General features: G+C 46.2%; 1 protein-coding gene across 1 annotated transcript in view; it reads left to right on the plus strand.

Annotated features, from left to right (window-relative positions):
• SUGP2 (SURP and G-patch domain containing 2) overlaps positions 1 to 19,886 on the plus strand; it is a 60,922-nt gene extending 41,036 nt beyond the window's left edge. Inside the window, exon 10 of the mRNA XM_072786622.1 lies at positions 18,974 to 19,886. The gene's annotated coding sequence lies outside the window, so the exon portion shown is untranslated. The remainder of the gene's footprint in view (positions 1 to 18,973) is intronic.
• Positions 19,887 to 20,922: the final 1,036 nt, after the last annotated feature.

The raw sequence follows: 20,922 nt of genomic DNA on the forward strand, positions 1-20,922 counted from the left end.
AAGGAGACCCTGTGCCCATTAACAGTCACTCTCTATTTTTCCTAACCTATCCAGCCGCTGCCAACCACTACTCTCCTTCCTAAATGTATGGATTTGCCTGTTCTGGACATTTCATATAGATAGAATCACACACTATGTGAGTGTTTTGTGCCTGGCTTCTTTCACTGAGCATGTTTTCAAGGTTCATCCATGTTGTAGTGGGTGTCAGAGCTTTCTTCCTTTCTATGGCTGAGTAATATTCCACTGCATAGATGGACCACATTTTGTTTATCCATTCATCCACTGATGGACATTTGGGCAGTTCCTACCTTTTGGTGATTGTGAACATGGTATACAAGGATTTGTGTGAACGCTTGTTTTTATTTTATTTGGGTCTATACCTAGGAGTGAAATTGCTAGATCATGAGGTACCTCTATGTTTAACCTTTTGAGGAGTGCCAAGTTGTTTTCCACAGGGGTTGTACCCTACTCCAGCCTTTTGGCCAACCCATTGGAACCAGTGTCTTTAAAAACCCAAGGTGTAAGGCCTAGCCACAGATCTTCCAGGAGCCTTGCTTGTCCTGGCGGAATCCTGGGGACAAAGCAAATAGAGGGAAGGAAGGGAAAAATTAAGAGAACTTCAGATCTGAAATGTGATGGAGCATTTAACCAAACTGACCCTGAGAGAGAAAATCCCTTTACAAAGTATGATATGATTTTCATAGAAATTTTGTACAATGTGGACAGATCCTCTATATACAAGGACTCTCAGTTATGTTTGAGCACCCAGAAGACAGGGCTTCTAACCTGGGAAAGTGAGTGAGGGTGGGGCAGGGGCTCTTCCTGCACCCCCTCCCCCGCCCACTGCGTGCCTGTCACACTCACACTACGAATACATGTTGTGCAGTTTGGAAAGAAAATCCATTGAAGAATATTCAAAGGAAGTAAAAATGACGAAGCACGTGCTGGCAGCAATTGTAGGTCTTTGTTTTGGAGACAGCTGTGCTATTCTGAGGGGAAAAAAGCACCAGATTTGAATGGAGACGTCTCTTTCCCTGTCCGCTGGGTGATAAAACGTCGCTTCCTTTTAGGACCTATCTGCAGGCTGCCATGAAAGTCTCTCCGGCTTCTCCCTGGCAGTCTCTCAGTTGCCTTCCTCCATCTATCTGTTGATTCACTCATTCATTCATTCATTCATTCATTCGCCACACATTTGAGGAACACCTAACTTCCTACTTAACATCTAAAACCACAAGGAGGGGCACCTCGGTGGCTCTGTTGGTTAAGTGTCTGCCTTTGACTCAGATCATGATCCCAGAGTCCTGGGATCAAGCCCGCATAGGGCTCCTTTCCTCAGCTGCTCAGCAGGATGTCTGCTTCTTCATCTCCCTCTCCCCCTCTCTCCCTCCCCACTCCCCACCTGGGCTCTCTCTCTCTCTCAAACAAATAAATAAAATCTTTTTAAAAATAAAAAAATAAAAAAAAACCCACAATGAAATTACCATCTACAGTCAGTCATTTGAAGGAAATATCCAAGGTACAAAGAAAGGGTAGTGATGGGGCCCAGTCTGGGAGGTGACATTTCATTGGAGATCTGAAGGATGAATAAAAGCATGCCAGGCAGTAGGAATGACATGTGCAAAGACCCTGAGGTACAAATGAGCCTTGCTTTGGGAAGAGGAGTGAGTCAAGGTTGGGGAGTTTTGGGGATGAGATACAAGTATATACCTTGTATCAAGGCAATAGGGAGCCATGGGAGGCTTTGTAGCACAGCCGGGGTATGGCCCTATTTATACTTTTTTAAAAAATTCACATAACATAAAATTAACCATTTTAAAATGTTCAATCCCATGTCATTTAGTGCATTCACAATATTGTACAATTATCACCTCTATGTAGTTCCTCCGGAACATTTTTATCACCCCCAAAAGAAACTGTCCATGAGCCATCACTCCCCACCCCACCAGCCCCTGGCAACTGCTTATCTGCCTTCTGTCTCTATGGATTTGCCTGTTCTGGACCTTTCGTATCCATGGGCTCACACACTATGTGACCTTTTGTGTCTGGCTTCTTCAGTTTATACTTTTAAAAGAGCAACTTGGAAAGGCCAGAATGGAAGCAGACACTGTTCTGCCCATCCACACCCCTGGATCCCTACCCCACTTAACCACAGCCAAAGGAACTCTGCGGGAGGCACCCCCTTACTCATTCTCCCCTCCCCTATCGCACCAACTCCCCGCCCTTGATTGCCTGGGAGCTTTCTTTAAAAATCACTCACCCACGAATCCTCTCTCAGGCTCTATGTGATTCGGTGGGGGGTTGCTCTGGGCTAGAATTGACATTCCCAGGGCAGCCCTGACCGGTTGGTGTGGGGGTGTGAATGCCCCAGCTGCCTTGCCCTCAAGCATGAAGCACTTCCAGATCACCTAGCAGCACAGAGCCAAAAGGACTCTGCTGGATGCACCCCTTTACTCATTCTCCCCTACTTCACCAATCCCCACCCCCACCCCTGTCTGCCTGGGAGGTTTCTTTAAAAATCACTCACCCACAAATCCTCTCTCAGGCTCTGCTCCAGGGGCAGGCCACAGGTGCTGGAGGCCAGGGTGGAGGGTGTCATGTCCTCCAGTCCCACATACATGCCACTCCTGCCCCAAAGTGGGCCAAAAGAAACGGAGCCACAGACTCTGCGTGTTGGACAACTGCTCAGCTAAAAGACCTGGTACGTTTACCAGCAAGGATTTTCTAAGCAGTTCCATCAGCTCATTGATGCCTCTAGCTCAATGAAGCTGTGTCACAACAGCCTTGATCCCAGGCCATTGTGTGACCACTGCCCCAGAGCCCAGACCTGAGACGTCCACTCACTCCATCCTTCTGGTCTTCAGCATTCTTGGTGGATTATTGCAGTGGGTGGGGATGGGTGGGCTCAACTGTGTCCCTCAGAAAACTTTCCAATATCTGAGTAAACAGGAACCTTGCTGCGCTGGGAGTGTCCTTGATGATACTGAATGTTTTATAACATCAGGCATAGCACGGGGTGTTCACCACATATGCTCCTTTCATCTTAGAGAATCACAACCTGTTTTACAGATGAGGAAACTGAAGCCCAGAGAGGTTGTTTAACGATCTTTATCACACCACTAATAAGGGCTATATCCGCGAGAACTCTTGGTGGCATAAAGTCGAATGGAATTAACTGGTTAATGGAATTGAAAATGATGGCTTCAGGCTCAGCTAGATCAAGGGACTTAACCAACCTCACAGAGCAGTGTCTTTCTCCATCTCTTGACTCTCCTGTCTTTGTGTCAGCTTCATTCTCAGATGAGATGGCAGCCAGCAACTCTGAATTGACCCTTATCCACTCAAGCAATATTTAAAAAGCTCTGTTGTCTGATAGCTTTAGTGGAAGCACTAGGATTGCATCTTATTGACACAGTCTGGGGCATATGACTGTCATTGAACCAATCACAGTGACAAAAGGGCCACAGTAGATTGATTGGCAGGCAGGTCCTGAGTGACCTAGCTGAGAAGGGAGAAGCCTATATGTACTAAGATGTTAGTCCCAGAGGGAACAGAAGCCCCTATTCATCCTGCAAGTGGGTAGAGCCAGGATCCAAACCCAGGACTTCAACCTTGAGAGAGTCATCTCAGCTGCTTTTGTCCTGCCACATTCAGCCTTTCACATGTCTTCAGCCTCAAAATTACCATCATCAGGCCTGAGCAGGGGGGGTGCCGGGAATCCCCCCACACCAAATCCCAGTACTGGCTCTCTCCCTTCTCAGTTTCCTCATCTGTAAAATGGGTCATGGGGAGGAAGCATCCTGTACTCTGTGAACAGTCAAAGGCCACACTCAGGTTGCAAAAAATAAAATCCATATTAAGAGTGCAAGAAAAGGGCTTCTTTGTGTGATGATGGGATCCACGCTGGGTGAGGTATCAGGTCCAGGGGTCAGGACTCAGCAGGAAAGGTACAGTGGGTACCAGGCGCTTGGGAGCAGAGGCAGAGCACGTGGCTGCCAGCCCAGCCCTGGGAGGCCAGCCTCTGAAGGCTGCATTCATCTTCCCGGGAAAAGCACAATTCTCTCTTTCCTCTCAGCCCCTCCCGGCCCCCTCCTCCGCCCTAGTTTCTTGTTTACCCATTCAGGGCCACGATTTATTTTCAGACCAGAACGTCCGTCCTCCTCACTCTCTGTGGCCACCTGCCAGAGCCACGCACTGGCCACATCAGGAGAAAGGAGGCCAGAAAGAATCTAGCCTAGCTGAGAGAAAGCAGCATCTTGGGGAAGGTTCTAGGTCAGGCCTGGCCTTTGACCTTCTGTTTATCCTCATAGACAGCAACTAGGGGTGTGAGTGGCCCAACCTTTCTGATTTCGTCACACTCCTAATGAAGGAAGAGATTGAGATGCTGTTTACAGCACTGTCTTTGCGGTAGACATGAGCAACTTCATTGGGAATTGCCTGGATGAGTGAGGTGTGGTTCAGGGTGAGTAATGAAATGTCCAAATATACATACTTCCTCACTTCATGTGGACAAAGGGGATGCACTCATTTTCATTTTTTTAAAAAGATTTTATTTGGGATCCCTGGGTGGCGCAGCGGTTTGGCGCCTGCCTTTGGCCCGGGGCGTGATCCTGGAGACCCGGGATCGAATCCCACGTCAGGCTCCCTGCATGGAGCCTGCTTCTCCCTCTGCCTGTGTCTCTGCCTCTCTCTCTCTCTCTCTGTGACTATCATGAATAAATAAATAAAATCTTTAAAAAAAAAAAAAAAAAAAAAGATTTTATTTATTTATTCATGACAGACACAGAGAGAGACAGAGACACAGGCAGAGGGAGAAGCAGGCTCCATGCAGGGAGCCCACGTGGGACTCGATCCTGGGACTCCAGGATCACGCCCTGGGCTGAAGGCAGCGCTAAACTGCTGAGCCACCAGGGCTGCCCTCATTATTTCAATTATATTATTTTATTCTGTTTATTAGGTTTGATAAAGCTGAGTTCATGATCAGCCCACACAGCAACTTGGCAAACTCCTATTCATCCTGCGAAACCCAACACACACATGCCCTCCTCCATCCTTCACATGTCCACAGAAATGCTACATCTTTCCCCTCTCTGTGCTATGAGAGGAACTCCCTCAGCACTCTGACCATCTGTTTATGACTCCCCGCCTCTGAGCCCTGTTCTAGCACCCAATTTAGTGCCTGGTATACAGTGGATACTCAGTAAATGTGGAGACTTGGGGGAACATTTTTAAAAACAGCTTCACTGAGATATATCACATACCATTCAATTCATCCATTAAACTATACAATTCTTGTTTTAAAAGATTTTATTTATTCATGAGAGATACACACAGAGAGAGGCAGAAACATGGCAGAGGGAGAAGCAGGCAGGGAGCCCGATGTGGGACTCGATCCCAGATCTGGGGATCACACCCTGGGCCAAAGGCAGACACTCAACTGCTGAGCCACCCAGGCGTCCCTAAAGTATACAACTCAATGGTTTTTAGGCTATTCACATATATGATCAACCACCACTACAGTCAATTTTAGAAAACTAAATTATCCCCAGACAAGCCCTGTCCCCATGAGCGGTCACTCCCCACCCCCTCCCCCAGCCCCTGGCAACCACTAATTTACTTTCTGTCTCCATGGATTTGCCTGTTCTGGACATTTCACATACACAGGATCCTGCAACATGTGGCTTCTCGTATCTGGCTCTTCTCACTCAGCACAGATGTTTTCAAGGTTCATCCACACTGTAGCACATGTGTCAGAGCTTCATTCCTTTTTATGACTGAGTACTAGTCCACCGAATGAATGGGCCACATTGCGTCCATCTATTCATCTGTTGATGGAGGTTTGGGTTAATTTTCACCTTCTGGCTATTGTGGATAGTGCTCTATGGCCATGTGTGTCCAGATGTTTGTGTGGATGTATATTTTCACTCATCTCAGGTATAGACTGAGATCAGTAAATTTTTTTAAAAGATTTTATTTATTCATGAGAGACAGAGAGAGAGAGAGAGAGAGAGAGAGAGGCAGAGACACAGGCAGAGGGAGAGGGAGAAACAGGTTCCATGCAGGGAGCCCAACATGGGACTCGTTCTTGGGTCTCTAGGATCACGCCCTGGGCTAAAGGCGGCGCTAAACTGCTGAGCCAACTTGGCTGCCCTCAGTAAATGTTTAATAGTTATTTTGAACTATTAACTATAGTTAAACTGTAGTCAATTGTCACCTGGGTTGAGTAGAGGAGAGATCCAACCCTGCAGGCTTAGAAATCAGGAATGTGGGCTGGAACCCACCCCCACTGACTCCTCTGTGAAGAGGACCGTGCGTGGCCCGAGATGACACCAATCGCCTTGGAGAAACCCGAGGACCCCTGCGTAGAAAGTTGTCAGCTGCTGTAATCACTTTCTCTTGCCTGGATCTCTCTCCACAATGAAATTTTTGTTCTTCCAAATTAATTGGTCTACTTCTCAGGCCTTTTGGGGACACAGATGGCCCTTTCCATGGGGCCAGCTATAGCTGGATCTGCAACCCAGATCAGACCATAGGGCTTGGGCGATGGCTGATCTAAGCACCTTCCCCAGGGTTTATTTTGGTCGAGGGTGGCAGGCTGGGTCAGCACCATGGTGGCAGCCTCTGCCTGAGACTATGAAACCCGAGGCCTCTAATACGTGTCCTTGGCCTGCAGGTGTCTTGGGCAGTGTCCGAGGCTGAGAGTCTGGTCTGCATCCAGCTGGGAAAGGCTGAGGTAAATGGCTGAGGTCTGTCTCAGTTTGTCAAAAGAATCCTGTCTCTGAAAAGCAAGCCCTGCCTCCCCCCGCCAGTGTCAGGCATCTGGGTGTCTGTGTCATTAAGAGTTCTCCAGAGACATGGAATTAACACGGTATGTGTATATTATACACAAGAAGAGATTTGTTTTAAAGGAATTGGCTTCTGTGATTGTGGGAGCTAATAAATGTGAGATCTATTTCCAACAGGCTGGAAACTCAGGGAGGATTTCTATGTTGCAGTCTTGAAGAGAATGCCTTTTCCCCTAGGAAACCTCCACTTTTGCTCTTCAGTCCTTCAACTGATTAGATAAGGCCCACCAAAAGTGTCCAGGATAACCTTCTTTCCTTAATGTCAATTGATCAGATATGTTAACGACATCTAGAAAACGTTTTCACAGTAATACCTAGACTGATGTTTGGCCAAACAACTTGACACCATTGCCTGACATAAATTTTAACCATCTGTATGTTGCTTCCCTGTTCCCCACCCCTACAAACCACTCCTAGAATGCCATCTCCACTGAGAAGCCTTCCATGATGTGCCCCACCACAAAGGAGAGAACACGGAGGTGTATGACTGGCTACATCTGGGCAGAGGGAGCCAGAAGGAGAGTGGGCAGGGCAACCCACCCAATATCTGCTGAATATTTCAGCAGAGGCAAGAGCTCCGAGGCCAGCTAAGGAGCTCAGGCGACAGGGAGCCCTAGTAGGTACTGAGCAGGGTAAAGGTACAGTTAGATACACTAAAGATTTCAAGACTTGTCACTGGCTATTATGGGTTTGTTAGCACCCTGATTTGGGAGGAACAAGGGCTAGGGACCCTGTCCAGGCAGGAAGTGGCAAGTCCTGGCTGGGCCAACGACTATGATGATAGGGGTGGGGCAGATTCAAGAGGTTCTGGGTGTAGGGACAGCTGGGTAGCTCAGTGGTTGAGCATCTGGCTTCGGCTCAGGTCGTGACCCCGGGATCCAGTACCGCATTGGGCTCCCCACAGGGAGCCTGCCTCTCCCTCTGCCTGTGTCTCTGCCATTCTCTCTGTGTCTCTCATGAATAAATAAATAAAATCTTAAAAAAAAAAAAAGATGCTGGGGGTAGACTGAGTCAGCCTGGGATGTACAAATGTGAGTTGCTAAACCACCATTCTGAGCTATGAGCTATGGGCGCAGTGCCAGAAATAGCTCTTTGGGCTGCACAAGGTCAAGGAGCCGACCCCAAATGTTTGCAGCAGAAGCTCCTTGGGCCCTACGTTGCAGTACAGAGCCAACTTCTGGCTCTCTTACACTTCTGCTTGGAGGAGAAAGTGCAAGTCTTTCACTTGCTGCTGCCAACCACATCCTTCCCTCTTGCTATTGGGACTCGATTCTAGGTGTTTCCAGATTCTTCTAGGAGTTGTGATTCTTCTCCAATTTCTTGCGATTTGTCAACTCTCCCCTAAGGAACTTGAAAAAGCTTAAAAGCCCCACATGGGTAAAGGAGGAACATTCAGTTGTGTCTTAAAGTGTTCTGTCTTTTTGATATTTAGTTACTATGTAAAATAGAGGAGAGTAGGAAAACCATACCTTCTTGCAGCAGGTTGCACTGATTTAATGGAAGGCTCTTAGGGCACAGTGGGTTTGGGGTCTGCCTTCAGCTCATGTCATGAACCCTGGGTCCTGGGATTGAGCCCCGCATTGGGCTCTTTGCTCAGTGGGGAGCTTGTTTCTCCCTCTCCTTCTGCCTGCCACTCCGCCTGCTGGTTCTCTCTCCCTATCTCTCTGTGTGTCAAATAAATAAATAAAATCTTAAAAAATAATGGAAGGATCTTGCATAAGGTGCTGTGCTCCTGAGGCTCTAAGCAGCTTCTCTGGGCACTGGTCTTACAAATGAGAAGTTAGAGACTCTGGGGGGCCAGGGGACAGCTTGGCCACGCCATGGTTCCCCCATGGGAGGCATCCTGGCCTGGACTGCCCTGACTCACCATAGGACACAGGATGCCACTGAGCCTCACGTTTGTTACCTGAGTGAAGAGAACTGTGCTCCAACTCAGTGACAGGATGCCCTGGGGGTCCACACCAAGCAGTATACCACGTGCTATTATTGTTGTTGTTACCTTTTACATTTTAATTTTATATTTTATTTTATTATTGCTTTTTAAAATTTTTGTTTGATAGTAAAATGTACGTAAAATGGGGCACCTGGGTGGCTCAGCCGGTTAAGTGTCTGCCTTTGGCTCAGGTAGCGATTCCAGGGTCCTGGGAAGCTCAGCAAAAGCCTGCTTCTCCTTCTCTCTCTGCCTGCTGCTCCCCCTGCTTGTGCTCTCTCTGTCAAATAAATAAATAAATGAAATCTTAAAAAGGTATATACATATAACATAAAATTCACTATCTTAACCACATTTAAGGGTACATTTCAGTGGTATTAAGTATATTCACGTGGTTATACAAATCATCACCATCACCCATCCCCAGAACTTTTGCATCTTCCAAAACTGAAACTCTGTGTCCATTGAACACTAACTTCCACTTTCCCTTCCCCCAGCTCCCACCATTTCACTTTCTGTCTATAAATCTGACTGCTCCAGGGACCTCATGTAAGTGGAATCATCCAGTATTTGTCCTTTAGTGGCTGGTTTATTAATTCAGTGTAATGTCCTCAAGGTTCACCCATATCGATTCATCCAAATCAAAACTTTATTCCTTGGGCAGCCCGGATGGCTCAGCGGTTTAGTGCCACCTTCAGCCCAGGGCGTGATCCTGGAGACCCCGGATCAAGTCACACATCAGGCTCCCTGCATGGAGCCTGCTTCTCCCTCTGCCTGTGTCTCTGTCTCTCTCCCTCTCTCTCATAAATAATAAACAAAATCTTAAAAAAAAAACTTTATTCCTTTTGAAGGCTAATATTCTACTGTATATACACACCACATTTTGTTTATCCATTCATCCATAAATGGACACTTGGGTTGCCTTTACCTGTTGTCTATTGTAAATAATGCTGCCATGAACCCAGTGTACAAATATCTAAGTCCCTGTTGTCAGTTCTTTTGGGGATACACCCAGAAGCGGAGCTGCTGGATCATGTAATGATTCTGTTTAATTTTTCCAGTAACCACCAGACAGTTTTCCACAGCAGCTGCATCATTTTACATTTCACATTCCCCCAGCAGCACACAAGGGTTTCAATTTCTCCATATCCAAACACTTGTTTTCCCTTTGGTTTCATGATGACCACCCTAATGGGGATGAAGTGACATCCCACTGTGGCTTCGATTTGCATTTTCCTGATAACTAATGATGTCGAGCGTCTTTTCACACGCTTATTGGCCATTTGTATATTTTCTTTGACAAAAGTGTCCATTCAAATTCTTTGCCCATTGAGAAGTTGGCCTGTTTGTCTTGTTGCTGAACTGTATATATTCTGGATATTAATCTCTTATCAGATATATAATTTGCAAATATTTTCTCTCATTCTGTTGGTTGCCATTTTACTCAATTATTTCCTTTGATGTAGAAAAGGTCTTAGTTTTGTTAAATTCATATATATGTACATAATTTGTCTGTGCTTTTGGTGTTCATATCCAATGAACCATTGCCGAATTCAAAGCCTTGAAGCTTCTACCCTATGTTTTCTGAGTTTTAGCTCTTATGTTCAGGTAGGTCCATTTTGAGTTAATTTTTATTTTTTGGGGCAGCCCCGGTGGCGCAGCGGTTTGGCGCCGCCTGCAGCCTGGGGTGTGATCCTGGTGACCCGGGATCGAGTCCCACATCGGGCTCCCTGCATGGAGCCTGCTTCTCCCTCTGTCTGTGTCTCTGCCTCTCTCTCTCTGTGTCTATGAATAAATAAATAAAATCTTTTTAAAAAAATTTATTTTTCATTTCAAGTTAATTTTTGAACATGGTAAGGGTTCAACTTCATTTTATTTTATTATTTTTAATTATTTTCCATATGAAGATTCAGTTTTCCCAGTACCATTTGTTGAAAAGACTCTTTTTCTCCCGAACTATACAGTCTTGGTATCTCTACCAAAAATCATTTAAGTAGGGATGCCTGGGTGGCTCAGCGGTTGAGCATCTGCCTTCCACTCAGAGCCTGATCCCAGGGTCTGGGATTGAGGCCCGCATCGAGCCCTGCATCAAGCTCCCTGTGAAGAGCCTGCTTTGTCCTCTCCCTATGTCTCTGCCTTTCTCTCTGTGTCTCATGAAAAAATAAAATATTTTTTAAAAAACTCCTTTAAATAAATAAATAAATAAATAAATATAAATTAATTAATTAATTAATTAAAAACTCCTTAAAGGGACACCTGGATGGCTCAGCAGTTGAGCGTCTGCCTTTGAATCAGGGCCTGATCCTGGGGTCCGAGATTAAGTCTCACATCAGGCTCCTGCAAAGGGCCCGCTTCTCCTTCTGTCTGTGTCTTTGCCCCGCCCCCCTCTCTCTCTCATAAATAAATAACACGGGGCTCAATCCAAGGACCCTGGGATCATGACCTGAGCCACGAACTGAGCCACCCAGGTGCCTCTGTAGTAAGTTTTGAAATCAGGAAGTTTGAGTCCTCCAACTTTGTTCTTCTTTTTGAGAGTGTTTTCACTATGCAGGGCCGCTTGATATATAGTTCATACAAGTTTTAGAATGGGTTTTTCTATTTCTGTGGAAAAAAAAAAAAAAAAAACATGTCACTGCGATTTTGATAGAGGTGGCATTGAATCTGTAGATCCCTTTGGGTAATACTATCATCTTAACAATATTAAAATTTCCAATCTATGAACTTGGGAGGTCTTTCCAACTATTTGTGTCTTCTTTAATTTCTTTCAGCAGCATTTTATAGTTTCCAGTGTAGTCCTTCCCCTCTGTGGTTAAATTTACTCCTAAGTCTTTGATTCTTTTGAGGCTATTATAAATAGAATTAGTTTCTTAATTGCCTTTCTGAATTGTCATTGTTAGTGTATAGAAATGCAACTGATTTTACATATTGATCTTGTATCCTGTTACTTTGCTGAGTTTGTTTATTGGCTCTCCCCGGGTTTTGTTGTTGTTGTTGTTTATGTGGTGAAATCTCTGAGAGTTTCTACATTAACAGCATGTCATCTGTGAACAGAGATTTTACTTTTTCAACTTGGACTCCTTTTATTCTTTGTCTCGCCTAATTGCTCTGGAGAGGACTTTTAGAACTAAGCTGAATAGAATTGTGGAAAGTGGGCAAACTTGTTCTAGACTGAATGTGTCCCCCTAAAATTCGTATGTTGAAACCTTAGCCCTCAATGGGATGGTATGAGAAATTGAAGGATTTGGAAGGTGATGAGGTCATGAGGGTGGGGCCCCAAAGGAAGCTTATGAAGGAGCCCCCAAAGGGCTATCTTGACCTCTTTCTATCATAACGAGAAGGTGGCCATCCATACCCTTAAAGATTGTTATCACCAGAACCTGACCATGCTGGTCCCCTGATCTCAGAATTTCAACCTCCAGAACCATGAATAATAAATTTCTGCTTTTTAAAAAATCTATTCATGAGAGACAGAGAGAGAGAGGCAGAGACACAGGCAGGGGGAGAAGCAGGCTCCATGCAGGAGCCCGATGTGGGACTCGATCCCGGATCCCAGGATCACGCCCTGAGCTGAAGGCAGGCACCCAACCACCCAGCCACCCAGGCATCCCTCAATTTCTGTTTTTTTATAAGTCACCCTGCCTATGCTACTTTGTTACAGCAACCTGAATGGGCTAAGACACTTGTCTGTTCCTGATCTCGGATCTCGAGGAAAAGCTTTCTGTCTTTCATCATTGAGTATGAGGTGACCTGTGAGTTTTGCTTTACAGCTTTATCATATTGAGAAAGTCCCTTTCTTTTACTTGTTGAATACTTTTTACCCTGAATGGGTGTTGGATTTGTCAGGCACTTTTTCTGCATCAATTGTGATGACCATGTGCTTTTTATCCTTTTAAGGTGGTGTATCACCTTGGTTGATTTTTGTACATGGATTAGTTTTGCCTTTCGTAGAATCTCAAATAAGTGGAAGGAGTTCTGCAACATAATGACCATGAGGTACTTCATGGAAGTACAGGATCCCTTTTCGTGGCTGTACAGTATCTCCCAGAGTGCCTCAAGCACACTATCTCCATCCTCCCGTGGTGGGGCATTTTGAGTGGTTTCCAGCCAGGGTGACTGTTGGGCACATTTCTGGGAGTCACGTCCCAGCAGTGGAGTTGCTGGTATGGGCACGGTCTCCTATGAGGACTGTTTTGATTCCCACTCACCCCTTGCTGCATCACTGTCATGTAGACAGTCACTTAACCAGACCCTTTGGGCTGGGACTGGGCTGTTCCCAGTTTCCCTCGATACTACGAACACAACTGGGTTGTGCATTGCTGAGCAGAACTTCAGCTGTCTCTCATGGAATGACAGTGTCAGAAGTATTTGATGCCACTGCCACCTGGTCTTCCCCGGGGGCAGTCTCCAACAGCCAGTTCCACAGGGTGTCTGCAGGTTGATTCCCCTTCAAACCTTCCCTTTGGCCACAAAATTAAGAGCCACCAGAGCTCCAAATTGAGCCTGGATCAAATGAATATTCTGAACTTCCCCAGGAAAAAAAAAAAAAAAGATAGTTCTAGGGGTGCCTGGGAGGCTCATTCTGTTAAACATCTGCCTTTGGGTCAGGTCATGATCTCAGGGTTCTGGGATCAAGCCCCTCATCTGGCTCCCTGATGAGTGGGGAGTCTGCTTCTCCCTTTCCCTCTGCTGCTCTCCTGCTCCCACTTGTGGTTTCTCTCTCTCTCTCTCTCTCAAATAAATAAATAAATAAATAAATAAATAAATAAATAAATAAATAAAAATTTTAAAGGTAGTTCCAGGGGCACCTGGGTGACTCAATGGTTGAATGTCCACCTTTGGCTCAGGTCATGATTCCAGGTCCTGGGATCGAGTTCCGCATCAGGCTCCCTGGAGGGAGCCTGCTTCTCCCTCTGCTTGTGTCTCTGCCTCTCTCTCTGTGTCACTCATGTATAAATAAATAAAATATTTAAGAAAAAAAAGGTCGTTCCAGGAGCTCATGTTCACAAATATTATGGATGCCTCTGCCTTGTGCATGTCCCCAGGGCCCAGTAATTCTGGACCCATGAAAAGCTTCAGTCCTGAAGACTCCCCCTGGGGGAAGAGCAGAGCCAAACCCAGATACTCCCAGCCCCCCGGGGTCAGGGCTAGACTAGAGGGAGGAAATGAAGCTGAGGGACCCCAGAGTAGGGGGCTGGGCTCTGCCGGGGGGCGGGGGGGTGGTTAGAGGAGGCTTCTTGGGAAAAAGGCACTGGGTATTAAAGGATGAATAGGAGTTCAGCAGGTGGCAAGGTGGTGCGAGTGATTCTGACAGAGGGAACCTGCAAGAGCATGACGCAGGAACATGGAGCAAACATGAGAAACCATAAGAGGTGGGCACACAGCGGCCAGGGACACTGCTCAGGAATCCTCTGCTGCGGAGTGACCCAGGGGGAAGCAGCTACAGCAGAAGCAGTGGCCATGCCTTCCTCCAGCTTCCACTTCAATGTCCTGCAAGAAACTTTCTCTTTAACCAGGATCCTTCTGCTGCAGTGGTAAAGTAAGCATCACCTCTGTGCCTCTTGAGAGCAATAATATGGCACCCACTGCATGCAGACCACATGTCAGCCTCTTGTCAGAGGCAGAAACAGCCACTCAGGGAGGTTCTCGTCTTTGGATTTGAACCCCAGGCTGCAGGGAGGGGTGACTCTGACCTGCCGCTGGGACCAGCTGGAGACATCCCTCCTGGATCCTGCATCACTTCATTTCATCGTCACCCCAACACAGGAAGGGGGTGGTGACAGAAAGAGCCTGATCGCCACATACTGAGCCTCTGAGAGAGCATTCATGCTCAAGGATCCACAGGGCTGGCGCCTCCAAGGAGTTGCAGAGCTCGTGACCCCCGCGTGCACCCATCCACTCCCAGGAGCTCAAACTGGGAGCGTGGCCGAAACCCACCCTCAAGACAGGTCCCTGCGAGAGGGTGCACCCAGGTTAACTGCCCCACCTCGAAGTTTTACATGACCACTTTCCCCTGATTATCAAAATGTTGGGCAATCTCATGATGGAGAATCAAAGAAGCAGAAAAGAAAACAAATGAAAAAAGTCACAACCTCTCCCATAATCGCTCAGCACAGACATAATCTCTGTTGGTATTTTCATGCACTGCCTTCCAGCATCTATAAAAAGGTCTCATTATTTTGTTGTCGTTATCCAAGTAATGTGACTGTGTGACTATACTGGAGAAAAAGCAACTGATGAGATAAGCAGAAAGAAAAAATAAACAGAAATTAGTTTCCCAAACAAGAACTTTTAATACTTTCAATTATTTCTATTCCTTTGTACGCAACACTTCACGTCTACTTCAGACAATTTAGAAAATGCGGAATAGCCCAAAGCAGACCAGTTGCTTTTTTGTTCCTCCACCCAGAGACAAGCCCAGTTAAACTCTAGTTCTATGGTTTTCCAGACTACATATTCTCATGAGATGAAAGATAGCAAGCGGTTATGAACAAAGACTCTGGACACAGACAACTCAGGTTCAGATCCCAGCTCCTCCAACTGGCTGTGTGACTTTGGACAGGTAACTTCACCTCTCTGGGCCCCAGTTTTCCTGTCTCTACATAACAGGAAGGATGATAATCATGCTGACTTCCTCCAAGGGCATAGTGAAGATTAAGAAAATGCAGTTGCTGTGCCTAAGACATTTTTTTAAAACTTCTTTACTTCTTTCCTCTGCTTACAAAAATAAGATGTGAAGACCACATGCACACATGCACACATGTAGCAATACCTGATGTAGGAAGTGCAAGGCTGACAGTCCCACTCAGCAGAGCCCAGCCTGATCCCAGACGGAGCCATGGAACAGGAACAGCACCCTGAAGGTTGTCTAGCCTTAAGGCGAGGAGCTGGGCTAGTATATCCAAATCTGCCTTCCCAGGGTCTATTATTTCTCTTCATTTTACAGAGAAAGAAACTGAGGCCCAGAAAGGTGACTTGTCCAAGGACCAGACTTGATCCATGATGTGGATGAAAGGATCAAGTTATAAGGAAAAAAGGTAATTCTTTTTAAATTAATGAGAGAGAGAGCACTAGTGGGGAGAGGGAGAAGCAGACTCCCCACTAAGCAGAGAGCCTGACATGGGGCTCGATCCCAGGACCCTGGGATCATGACCTGAGGCGAAGGCAAAGGCTTAACTGATGGAGTCACCCAGGTGCCCCAAAAGGTAATTCTTTAAACAAATTTTCCTTTTGTTATTTTATTTTTAAAGATTTTATTTATTTATTCATGAGAGATACACAGAGAGAGGCAGAGACACAGGCAGAGAGAGAAGCAGGCTCCATGCAGGGAGCCCGATATGGGACTCAATCCCGGGTCTCCAGGATCAGGCTCTGGGCTGAAGGCAGCGCTAAACCGCTGAGCCACCCGGGCTGCCCCTGTTACTTTATTTTAAATACAAAAATGAGGGGTGAGCAAAGTGGCTGAAAGTAGTCAAAAGATATAAATAAATAAATCCTGGGATGTAATGTCCAGCATGGTGATGATAGTTAATAATACTGTATTCTACACTTGAAAGTTGCTAAGAAAGTATATATCATAAAATTTCTCATCACAAGAAAAAATACCTTGTCTGTATGTGTAGTCATGGTTGTTAACTAGACTTATTAGGATGATCATTTCGCAATATACACAAATATTATATCCTGTGTACATCTGAAGCTAATGTAATATTACATGACAATTATATCTCAATAAAAAATAGTATGTGCACAGTGTGAAAAATTCAAATTTACAGAGTCCTGTGGAATAGAGAACTCTGACTATACCCTTTGGAGAGTAGTTTGACATGCATCCTGCCAGAAATAAATACATAGATGCAGAAATGTGAGTGTGTGTACACTCTTAATTTCACTAAAATATGATTCTACTCTATGTATTATCTGCAAATTGTTTCATTCACCAACTCTGTGTTGTGAATGTGTGTGTGCATCTATTCTCTTAGATCTACCTCATTTCTTTCCCTTAAATGGACCATCATAATCCCCCCTCCATTCACATTTTTGGAATATTTTTTCAAATTTGTTGTGAAATGTAAATTTATATTTTTCTTTTTTTCTCTATTATTACAGTATGGCATATGCCCAGGAACATGCATAAAGTACACGAATCTTTTTTTTTTAAGATTTATTTATTTATTTATTTATTTATTTATGAGAGAGAATGAGAGTATGAGAGAGAGAGAGAGAGAGAGATCACGAGCAGGGAGGAAGGGTAGAGGGAGAAGCAGACTCCCTCCTGAGCAGGGAGCCCAATGGGGAACTCCATCACAGGACCACCAGGATCATGACCTGAGCAGAAGGCAGATGCTTAACTGACTGAGCCACCCAGGTGCCCTAAAGTGCACTAACCTTAGGTGTGGAATTTGGTTAATTTTTCATATGAGCTCATGTAACCACCACCCAGGTCAACCTGGAAGTTGCCCTGTGCCCCTCCCATACATCATCCAGTTCAAAATAACTATGTTCTACCTTTTTCGCAAAGGTTGTCCCCATTTTGCAAAATATCCATTGTTTTCTGTTATTTTCGATAGAGGATCTTAATCCCTCAGCACTGCAAGTTTTGTAGGGGTGTTTTGTTTTGTTTAAGTAAGTTCTGTACCCAAGATGGGGCTTGAGATCAAGAGTCTCATGTTCTACTGACTGAGCTAGCCAAGGACCCCTGCAAATCTCCCCCCTCCTCTTTTTAAAAAAGATTATTTATTTATTCATGAGAGACACAGAGAGAGAGAAAGAGAGACAGAGACACAGGCAGAGGGAGAAGCAGGCTCCATGCAGGGAGCCTGATGGGGACTCGACTCTGGGTCTCCAGGACCACACCCTGGGCTGAAGGCGGCGCTAAACCCCTGTGCCACCGGGGCTGCCCTCCCCTTTTCATTAAATGTTTTACTTTGAAATAATTCTGGATTTGTGTGCAGTTGTAAAAAGGAAGACAGAGAATTGAAAGCATGTGTCCACACAAAAACATATACGTGAATATTCATACCAGTGTTATTTAGAATAGTTAAAAGTAGAAGCGATCCAAATGTCTACCGACCGATGAATGGACAAGTAAAATGTGAACTATCTATGCAGCAGAATATTATTCAGCTACAAGGAAGGAATGAAATATTGAAACATGCTAAACATGGAGGAATCTTAAAAAACATGATGCTGAGTGAAAGAAGTCAGACATAGAAGACTACATATTATATGAGTCCATTTATATGAAAAGTCCAAAACAGACAAATGTATAGAGATAGAGGGTAGATTAGTGGCTAGCCCGAGGTTGTTGGGGGGGATGTGGAGAATGAGAAATGATAGCTAATGAGCATGCAGTTTCTGAGGGTGATGAAAATATTCTGGAATTAGACAATGGTGATCTTCGTAGAACTTTGTGAATATACTAAAAAACACTGAATTGAACGCTTTAAAAGGGTGAATTTTATGGTATATGAGTCATATCTCAATAGAACTGTTAAAAAAAACACAGAGAGATCTGGGGGTACCTTTCACGCACTTCCCCTGGTACTAACATCCTGCATGACTAGTATGTTATCATAACCAGGAAGTTGATATTCATACAATCAAGAGACCTTATTCAAATCTCTCTAGTTTTACATGCACTCATGTGTGTCTCATAGAATTTTAAAGAAATAATAATGGCAGTGGTTATGTGAGTTCTAACCACACAACAGGCTTACTGGATCCAATAGCACAGCAGCTCTGCAAGGTGGGAAACTCAGAGTGAGAAAGGGCTTTGCCTCAGGTTGAAATTTTGTATATGGCATGAGGTAGGGATCAAGGTCCGATTTATCCCACATAGATATCCAGTTGCCCCAGAACAAATTTTGAAAAGGCCATCCTTTAAAAAAGAGCTCACACAGGTAACCAGGGAAGGAAAAGGGATTTTTAAGCCAGATCCCTCTGACTCAATGCCTAATGCCACCGGAACAGTCTCCACATTCCCTCGGGGCCTGTCCTAACGGCCAGCCAGCTGAGCAAGCTTTGCTCTGTCAGCAAAATGCAATGACTTTCTAGAGCATTGCCAAAGGACGCAGGGTGGGGAGGCACAGGCCAGCTCTAACTCGCTTCCTTCCTGCAGGGACGATGAAACATCTCACTCTGCCTCCTGCCTACTCTGACCTCACCCATTTTTATTTTTTCCCTTTTCCTGCCTTCTTCCAAGGGGAAAGGTGGATGTCATGCCTGGTGTCCAATCCCCATGCAGAAGATTCAGCACGTCTTCACCAAGGGGAGGTTCAAGCTCATGCCCATGTCCAGCAGCTTCGTCCATAGGATTTGTGGATGTGAGGCCACCCTCAAGCCTGCCCAGTACCCTCCAAGTCTCCCCAAATCAAAAAGAGTCTTTGTCAAACACCCAGACTTCCAAGAGTCTCCCTAGGCTCCTCTCCTCCCTCAGCATCCTGAACATTTCCCACCCTGGCCAACTTCTCCCCTCCCCCCTCAAGCAGGCTGTCTCTCCCACAGAAGCTACTCCAGCTCATCTTTGGTCTGGGGATGGTCAGGGACCAGGAGGTGGTCCGCGGACCACAGTTGCTGTCTAATCAATGCTGAACAGAGCTGTAGTTACACTCTATGCCTCCTGCCACCACCCAGTCCCTTCTCCCTACAGCAGCCACAGGGAGCTTTTGAGAACTTGAAAAATACACCAAGTTTCTCCCTCACACAAAAGCTGCCTGTGGCTCCCATCATCCTAGAATGGAGCCCCCTTACTCCCTGCAGCCCTGGCAGGAGACCCAGCCCCTGCCCATCTCCCTGGCTTTCCCTCCTCCCTCTCCCCCTTGCTCACCCTGCTCCAGCCTCCACACCCTCCTTGGTGCTCCTCAAACATACCCAGCTCCTCTCCTCAAACATGCCCAACTCCTTTCCACCTCAGGACCTTTGCATATGCTGTGCCCTCCACCCGGGATGCCCTTCCCCGTGATCTCAGTGTGCTTGACTGGTTTCCGCTCTTTCAGATCTCAGTTTAAATGTCACTTCCTCAGAACAGCCCCCCACCCCATGATCTCCAGGCCACCTCCCATTTCCTGTTTGAGTCCCTTCTCAGTACACACTGCCACGTGATCTCTCCTTGTTTATATATTTGTCTTTTATGTTTATTATATCCCCCACCCCCAGCCCAGAACCTGCGATGTAATTACACCTCGATATGTATTTGTAGAATGGATGAATGAATGCAGGGACGGGTATGACTAGAACCTCCTTCTGCGACTCAGCTAGTAGGGTGGACTGTTTATGCGTTCTCTGATTTGGAAGTGGGTACCTCTTGAAGCAGCCAGTAGGGATGGAGGGTGAGGACACAGCCCAGGCCCCCCACCGCTGGATTCAGCCCTGTGCTCACCTGGCATGGTGCCCCAGGTCAATGCCAGCCCCTGGAACCTCAGTCTCCTTCTTGGGATAGCAGGCATAATAGTCACTGTGACTTCTCCCGCCCTCCTCCTCCACCTGGTTCAGGCCAGGGCAGGGTCCAGGCACAGCAACCACTGCCATCACTGGGACAGTGGGGAGCCAGGAGGCCTGGGAGCCGCGGTTGTTGCCTAATCAATGCTGAAGGGAGTCATAGTTACACTCCAGACCTCCTTTTGGGTCTTAGTTTATGGAACTCCTACTGCTTCTCCACCTAGGCAGTGAGGGTGGGGGGCGGTTCTTCATCTTTCTGGTCTTCCCGGAACCCCTAGACTTGGGAGAAGATAGGGAGTTGGGGCCTTGGGGATCCCCACCCCCATCTCACCCCAGTGAGGGAACATCCACAGTACACTGAGCTTCATGGCAGCCCAGATGGGGAAACTGAGACTCAGACATGCTTCCTTACCTCCAGCCCTGAGGAGGGAGATGCTGAAAAGGTCTTTCTGCAATGTCTCTCTGGGCCTCTGCAGTAGAGGCTGAGGATGGGCCCCAGGGGGGCTGAAGCTCAGGGAAGTGGCTTTGTCCACCCAGAGGCACAGAGGGGGGAAGGACAAAGCCAGTGTCCTCCTGAGACAAGGAGGTCCAGACAGCTGACTATATGCAATGCAGGATGACAGCAAAAGCCACTAAACAGTCCTGCTCCCGAATGCTGATGAGTGCCAGGCACACATGGGCCCAGACTGTAGAAAAGTGAGATGATTCTGAGCA

The sequence above is a fragment of the Canis lupus genome, chromosome 19, assembly GCF_048164855.1.
Source record: "Canis lupus baileyi chromosome 19, mCanLup2.hap1, whole genome shotgun sequence".
Taxonomy (NCBI): domain Eukaryota; kingdom Metazoa; phylum Chordata; class Mammalia; order Carnivora; family Canidae; genus Canis; species Canis lupus.